An 8,710-nucleotide genomic window follows, 5' to 3' on the forward strand; every position below is an offset into this window, starting at 1 on the left:
ATTAAAAGCATATTTTAAAGAAATACCGTATTTACTCGAAATTTAAGACTTCCTTCTATAACTATACTAACTCCTTTTTCTTCTAATACTTCATAGGGTCGTATAAACTGTATTTTTAAAATTGGCATCGCAGAAGGAGTTTAATCATATAATTTAGCAAAATTACAATATTTATAGACTAAATAAAACTTGCACGTAATTACTGTATGTATAAACCGTATAACTACCACTAAATATTATAGAAATGCTTAGCCGAATAATTTCAGATTACGTCTGCATCCATAGTACTGGGCGCTGGTATGCCTGAAGCAAATAACTAACAATGTACAACTTATAATATTCTCAGGCAACAGCTAATAGTACTTTTAGTTTATAACGTTGCGCGCCTCCAACTTGCACGCAACCAAGAGGTGACTGTGAAAACTTGTATAAAAGATAGAGCCTTTTGAAGGGTTTAAGTCCCTTTTTATTCAACGTAATAATTTACAATTGCGTCCTCTTGACGCTTACAGACTGTGCCTACTTGGCAGTCAAATAAAAACAATAACCTGAAAAGAAAGTAAAGACAAGATTCTAACTACGAGGCTGTCTAAAATAACTAACTCACCGTGTTTTACAATACCGCTGCTAATTCAGCAGACTTGAAGCTCACTGGAACAATTTCCACTACTTCCCGCCAAGCACATAGGCCGCAACGCGGGGTTCTTCAATTCTCGCTAACTACCTCCGCGCTCGCTAAGTAAGAATAACTCACACACCGAACTTGTTTCCTTCTATTTAAATCAGAATACTTCCGCTGATAATTTGAATGCTTGCGCGTTCTACTCAAATTTACATATTCTGGCATTGGCAGTTCCAGGGGAAAGTAAGGCTTGACAGGAAAGATAATTTAAACTTAAAATAAATGTTAGTTAAAATAAATATAAACCCTACATTTGCCGCTGCCAGAATTTGGAAAACTTGGAAGCAGGTCCTACAAACGACCTGTTGTAAGTTTCTCTAATTCTGAACTAACTGGCGAGAACCTCGTTTACACAAAAAAAAAAAAAAAAAAAAAAAAAATCTTATGTAACAATTATACTAAAATTCTGTTACTCGTTACAAAGCTTTCTTCTTACAGCAACTTTTCCTGGACTTCATCAATCAATCTTGGTCTTTCCTTCCAGCATCTGGAAGGAATAAGTATCAGTATCTTTCTACATACATTATAATTTACACTTTCTTGACACAATAAATTTTTGTTTTTAAACGATTCGTTTTTCTTAGTTATTGCTTACTTCACATTCATTCAATTTTTCAAGCATTAATTTAACTTTACCCTGGCTCTCCACCGTGTGTGGTGTCAAACGGGAATATTCGTGTTTTAGTCTTACAACACTTCCCCTAACCACCATGATTTGTTAGAATTCAACGACCAAATAGACACACCTTACTCGACATTCTACAACTCAATGAGCTACATTAATAGTCTTAAAAATTCAAATGTAGGTGGAGAACCCTACAAAACACATTCATTCTAACTTCCCCATCATTCATCTTTAAACATGCAGGCTTTCGCTCTCAAGCTTGACTTTATCTACAATTTACTACTTAAATTTTGACTTCATTGCTTTTAAGCATTCACTTTTAGCATCTACAATTTTATGCTTCTAGACTAAATTCTACTTTTACATAACCTTCAAGTATTTACATACATTTACAAAAGTTTAATACATATGCTTTTTACAATTTACCATAAAATGAATAAGAGAAAATAAATTTTTACTTTACTCATTCTTCGCCAAGCTGGCGGCACTGAAACTAAAATTCTTATTAATACAAGAATACGAAGTTATTTTTATCTTCGGCCAAATTTTGCTTTAACATAACAGAATTAGTCTTTCAACCAACAGAAAATGCTTGTTTTTAGCTTTTACACTTAAAGAAAATAATACTTTTGCCTTAGCTAAATAAAGTAAAACAAAACTAAGTCTCAACCGAGACATATTGACTTTCGTCAAAACATAGAACTTCGTACTTATGCATAACATTTCGGAACAAAAGAGAAAAAAATTTATAGAAGGTTTTAACTTATCTTTGAGTTTTCGATGCTTGAAACTCCGTCATCCGTTTTTGGTAAAATTGATCCCAAGTTAGAGGTTTCATGGATGTCAATCTTCTCCTTATTGATCTCCGAGTGTCGTCCACGTTGCTCTTTCTTTTGCGTCCTCTACATGCTGGCCTCTTGACGGAGTAATCGTCTGGTTATTGGCCTTTGCGTTTCTGCCTGGGACGGCTGGTCTTGACGTCCTCCGGTCTGGAGTCCTTCTTGAATTTCTTCTGTTCCTCGTATTTTTGTGCCTCCTGCTGGCGTTTCAGTTTCCGGAACGGCGGCCTTGCTGGCACCTGACTCTGTGGCCGTGTGCGCGTTCTCCTTGATGTGTAATTTCTCCTGCCATCCTTTGTAGGTGGTGTTTTCGTCTTTACCACGGTTTCTTTACCCGGTTCATCTGTATTTTTGTTTTTCTTAAACGCCGGAGTTTGAAAATCATTTTTTCTTTTTGATACCGACGTCCGGGTTGTAGAAGTGCTAGGTCTCTCTTCAGTTCTCTGTTTCTTGGGTGGTGGAATAGTTGTTGTAGTCTCTGACCCTTCTATTTCGTTTAGACTTGAGTCCTGCAAGAAACTTTTAAGGAATTCAAAATCATTTGGATTATAGTATTTTTTCACCTGGTCGGGACTTGCTTTACAGATTTCCCCTCTCTCGTTTTTAAGATATAAGACTACTCCTTTGATTTCCTGAATTACATAGGGGCCTTCAAACTTTGGAGCTAGCTTTGCCATAAAATTGTCTGGGGCACTTGATAAAGAAAATTTCCGCTTCAATACTTTATCCCCAACTTTAAAATCTGCTTCACGGCGTTTTCTATCATAATATAACTTTTGTCTATTTCTTGCCGTATCCGAGGTTTTAAGCGCCTGATCAATCAACTTTTGCACATCTTGCTGTTTAAACTCCTGCTCTCTTTGTTGCACAAAGAATAATTTATCTAAAGGCGTAATTAACTTTCTGCCTAAAAATAATTCTGCTGGAGTTTTTCCCGTAGTATCATGATGTGCCGTTCTTAAAGCATAAGCTAATTCATTTATGTAGCCATCCCAGCGCTTGTGATGTGTGCTCACGTAACTGCGAATTATTTTTACTATGTTTTTATTAACTCTTTCTGCTATGTTAGCCTGTGGTCTATACGGAACCATTTTGATATGGCGTATGCCAAGTCCATTGCATATGTTTTCAAATACTTGACTAATGAATTGTTTTCCGTTATCGCTAATGACTTTTATCGGTGCACCGTATTTTAAAATGTATCTGTGTAAGAATGCATCTGCGACTGTTTTGGCTGACGCGCGTTTAAGAGGAACAATTTCTATCCATTTTGAAAAATGATCTACTATTACTAAAAGAAAACGATTTTTATTTAACTCGCTCTGGGGGAAGGGACCAAGGAGATCTATTCCTAAAATTTCATTCGGAAATATAGCGCGAATGCTATTTAAGTACCCGGCCGGGCTGTAATTAATATCATTTATTAACTGACATTGATTGCAGGACCTGACATACGCCGTTACTATTTTGTATAATTGCGGGAAATATACCGCCTCGCGTACCCTTTTTATAGTCTTTCTGACCCCGAGGTGGCCCGCTGTTTTTTTTTTTTCGTGCAACTCCCTCAAAATGCTTAATCGAAGCGAGGCTGGGATGACTGGCTTATACTCAAGATTTTCGTTTGTTGTTTTCGTATAGAATAATAAATTATCTATTATTTCATAGTTTTTTCCTCTATTTCTTATCGCATCGATATCTGTGTGCTCAAAGCTTTCGGGGTCTTTCAAATAAGCATAGATATTTCCAAATTCAGGATCAGCTTTCAGTTCAGTAATAACCGTATCTCTAGAATCTAAAATTTTTGAAGTCAACACAGCGCATTTAAGTTCATTGCCTTCATCGTCCAGTTTTATACGAGAAAGTGCGTCAGCTACATTGTTTTCCTTACCCGGTTTATATTTTATTCTGAGATTATATTCTTGGAGTTATAAAGCCCATCTTATTAACCTGGGCGTTAGGTTTTTCCCCGAGTAAAGTCTACCAACAGCCGCATGATCCGAAAAGACTGTTACTGGCGCTTTGCCGAAATAAACTCGAAATTTGTGTACAGCCATTAATACGGCTAATTTTTCTCTCTCTGTAGCTGTATAATTCCTTTGTGTCTGATTCAACGTTTTACTAAAAAATGCCAGAGGATGGCTATTTTTCATAAGAAACGCACCCACCGCATAGTCTGACGCATCTGCCGCAATTTCCAGGTTTTCGTTCCCCTCAGGGAATTTTAAAACAGGGGCATTAATAAGCGCTTCTTTTAATCTTTCAAAAGCTGTGTTAGCTTCCGCTGTCCACGTAAATTTACTCTTTTTTCTTTTGATTACTAAGAGTGATTCAACAATATTAGCGAAATCTTTTATGAAAGATCGATAGTAAGAACATAATCCAAGGAAAGATGAAAGTTTCTTGGCGGTGTTGGGCGGTGGGAAATTCTTAATAGCTTTTATTTTTGAATCTTGCGTTTCTATACCCTTTTGCGAAATTTTATAACCGAGATATTTAAGTTCTTTAGTTGCGAACTTGCATTTTGAGGCGTTAATTGTAAGACCGGCCTCTTTTAATAATTTAAAAACTTGTTCGAGGTCATTAATGTGTTGTTCCAACGTACTACTCGTTATAATTATATCATCTAGATAAATTAAAGTTGATTTTCCTAGGACAGGCTTTAGAACAATGTCCATAGCTCTCTGGAATGTTGATGGGGCCCCACACAACCCAAAGGGCATGCGTAAAAATGCATAAGTGCCCGATTTTGTTATAAACGCGGTTTTATGTATATCTTCGGGTCTCATAGCTATTTGATAGTAGCCAGACGTTAAGTCCAAAGTAGACATATATCTTGTCGATTTGATCTGTCTAATGATCTCGTCTATAACCGGCAAAGGGTAAACTGGAAATTTAGTGATACTATTTAGTTTTCTATAATCGATAGCAAACCTCCAAGCCCTTTCATCTGAAGGAGGAAACTCGTTCTTTTTCCTACATAGTACGACTGGACTCGCGTACTCACTATTTATGGGCGTTATTATTTTATTCTTTAACATCTCCTGAATATGTTCTTCGATGATTAAGTCTTTTTGTTTATCATAGCGATACGGTTTAGTCCTACAAGGTTTTTCGGCATTTAATTGAATCTTGTGAGTCACGATTTGACAGTTTCCTGGTTTTTCTGAAAACAAATGAGAAAAATTACTCACCACTTGCTGTATTGCTTTACTTTCCTGGTCATTCAAATGGCTAAGGTCCACTTGCGGTTTCTCCACAGGTTCCACCACCCTCTGGTTCATCTCCAGCACCACGGAACTATCTTGAAAATTTAATTTGGCCCTCGCGGCCCTTAAAAAGTCCATACCTAAAATAAGAGAGTGTTGCAGGTGTTTCACCACAAAAATTAATACTTTGAGATTTTTCTCTTTTACCTGTACGTTTAATGATACTTTCCCGATGCAGTGACATGTTTTTCCTTGCGCCGCTATAATTTCCGTATTTCTGGTTTTAAATAGTCGTATCCTATAAAAATTCTTTTTGAAGAACTTTTCACTCATGAAATTTCCTTCTGCTCCTGTATCGATGAGGGCTTCTACTGGTACATCGCCAACCAGGACTTGTATAATTGGTAGCTGTGAGTTTTTTACGATGACTGTATTTAAATGTCTATTTGAGGGTTTTTTTAAAACTTCCGGGGTCTGGACCCTCCCTTTCACAGGCCCCTCTAGTCGTTTAAAGCTTTCCTTTCAATCTGTGTCTTCTGGGTACGCGGATACTTATTTTCAAATTTTCTTTTTGGGCCTTGACCTTCGAGTTTCGATGCGTTAGCTTGATAGTTCTTTCCCCCATATGAGCGATTTCCATTTCTGGTTTCCTCCTTCCTTCGGGTATGTTGAGAATATGTTTCCCCTCTCGCTTTTTCCGCTATTCTGCGATTTTGAAACTTCACCGCCAATTCGAAAAGTTCCTGCAATGTGTTTGGGTTTCTAATTTCAAAGTAGTCTTGGACAGCGGGTAACAATCTTGGTAATATTATTTCAATAATCTCCGCATCGGGTTTTTTCCGATACAGCATATCCGTTAGCTTGATTTTTTGTAAAATAAAGTCCGTCATATCTGCTGTATCCCGTTGATAGAAACTATATAGCTCGGCTTCCAGCCGTGCGCGATCTTTCACTATGGGGAAGGCCTTTACTAACGATTTTTTGAAATTTTCAAATGTATACGTCGGGCTTCCAAATTCACCTAGAAGAAATTTGCCTATATTTTCCACCATAGCGCGGCCTGTCCTCTTAGTGCTGATGTGGCGATGGCAACTTTTTGTCTTTCAGGCATAGGGTAGAGCTGAAAGTGGTTTTCTATACCTTCGAGAAATACCGCCACCGAATTTTTTCCGTCGAAATAGACGTTTGGCTTGATTGATGCTCTCAAAGTCTGGACCAGGTATCCAAATCCTTCTAACTGCGTTGTCATTTCTTGGTGTTGTCCAGCGGCTTCCATCCAATTTTCGGCCATTTCAGTTCGATAAGTGTTCGGGCGCCAATATAACGTTGCGCGCCTCCAACTTGCACGCAACCAAGAGGTGACTGTGAAAACTTGTATAAAAGATAGAGCCTTTTGAAGGGTTTAAGTCCCTTTTTATTCAACGTAATAATTTACAATTGCGTCCTCTTGACGCTTACAGACTGTGCCTACTTGGCAGTCAAATAAAAACAATAACCTGAAAAGAAAGTAAAGACAAGATTCTAACTACGAGGCTCTCTAAAATAACTAACTCACCGTGTTTTACAATACCGCTGCTAATTCAGCAGACTTGAAGCTCACTGGAACAATTTCCACTACTTCCCGCCAAGCACATAGGCCGCAACGCGGGGTTCTTCAATTCTCGCTAACTACCTCCGCGCTCGCTAAGTAAGAATAACTCACACACCGAACTTGTTTCCTTCTATTTAAATCAGAATACTTCCGCTGATAATTTGAATGCTTGCGTGTTCTACTCAAATTTACATATTCTGGCAGTTCCAGGGGAAAGTAAGGCTTGACAGGAAAGATAGTTTAAACTTACAATAAATGTTAGTTTAAATAAATATAAAGCCTACAAGTTAAAAGATATTTTGAAGGAATTAAAAAATATGATCATCTTTGTTAGAACCATTGCAAGCGAAAATAAATACTTACCTAAATTTCCATTTCCTAAAATTTATCCTAAAATGAGGGAGGATTCAAGGGAATCTTATTTTCAAGTAAATTCGGCAATTAAAAGTCTTCCTCATTTAATAAAATTATATGTAGCCCTTACCTCAAAAATAAATAACCATTTATGTGTAAAAAAATTCATAAATTACAGAAAAACGAATTACCATTTAGCGTTGGGAAGTTTAATGTAGACTTCCCTGATGATTGATGCAAATTCTGCTGATTGTAGTAAAGGATAATTTATTAAGCTGATTTAATTTTAATTTAATAAGGCAAGTTTTTTACCCCTGACCTTTTTTTCATTCTGAATCTTTGAATATAAATTTAGTTTTAACAAAAGGAATTAAAATACGATAAAATGCCATCTTGCGACAGTAAAAGGAATCAAATTCTGTTTTCGTTGCACTTGAGGTTAACAAATACAAGCTTCCTAATCGATTGTTTTTGACCTGGCTAACCCGTTTGTTACTGAATGCAAATTAATCAGGTGCAATGACCTCTAACATCTAGAAACACTTACGGTTTAAAGGAAATACATTGCTCTAAACTAAGAGTGCGTCCTTGTTTACAAAATGAGTTAAATTCTTTCAAAATGCTATAACAAAATATAACTTATGCATCAGTATAAATTTATAACAACATTCCCACAACATAATCAATAAACCAATCCATAAAAAATCTATTATTAAAGAATTTTTTAAATGCTTAACAACTCTGTATTGAAATGAATCTGACGAAAATTTAATTTCTCATACCTTAAGATTTATTTCTCAGATTAGTTTCTTTTAGATTAGTTCTCAGATTAGTGTTTATTAACATTGGTTCTTATACTCTCTGTTACTGTATATACATTTTAAAGTCTCACTCAGTCTTTTACAGTATTACTAGATAAAAATTTGAATTATAAACCTAGAACACAAGGTAATTATTAAAACAGCTGTACAAAGGAAATGAAACACAATTTAAAAGACTGAACATTTTTATCAAGAGCAATCGATAAACAATATTCGATATGGCTTTATGTGCCATCAGTTAATAAGTTCTGGGTTGGTTAATTAGTAAATTACAATGATGAATTTTAAGAACAGTGATCATAATTTAATTAACTCTATTGATCTAGATATTTGTCTAGAAAAGCAGTTGCATTAAATCCAGTGTTAAAGTTATCAGAATTTTGCGTTAGTCAATATTTGTTACAAAGCTGAATTGAAAACACTTGAATTAAAATAATTTTATAATAATTTATAATTATTTTATAATTTTATAATAATTTTATAATTTTTTTATTATTATATAAATTTATAAGGTATTTTTTCCTTCCTTTACGCATGCCTTCGAGGTGTAACTAGAGGCACACTTGATGTGTATTCGCGAGGCCTGGAGTTT

Source organism: Stegodyphus dumicola, chromosome X2, assembly GCF_044657685.1.
Source record: "Stegodyphus dumicola isolate Sdum_Otavi_A_Nest chromosome X2, ASM4465768v1".
In the NCBI taxonomy this organism is placed as follows: domain Eukaryota; kingdom Metazoa; phylum Arthropoda; class Arachnida; order Araneae; family Eresidae; genus Stegodyphus; species Stegodyphus dumicola.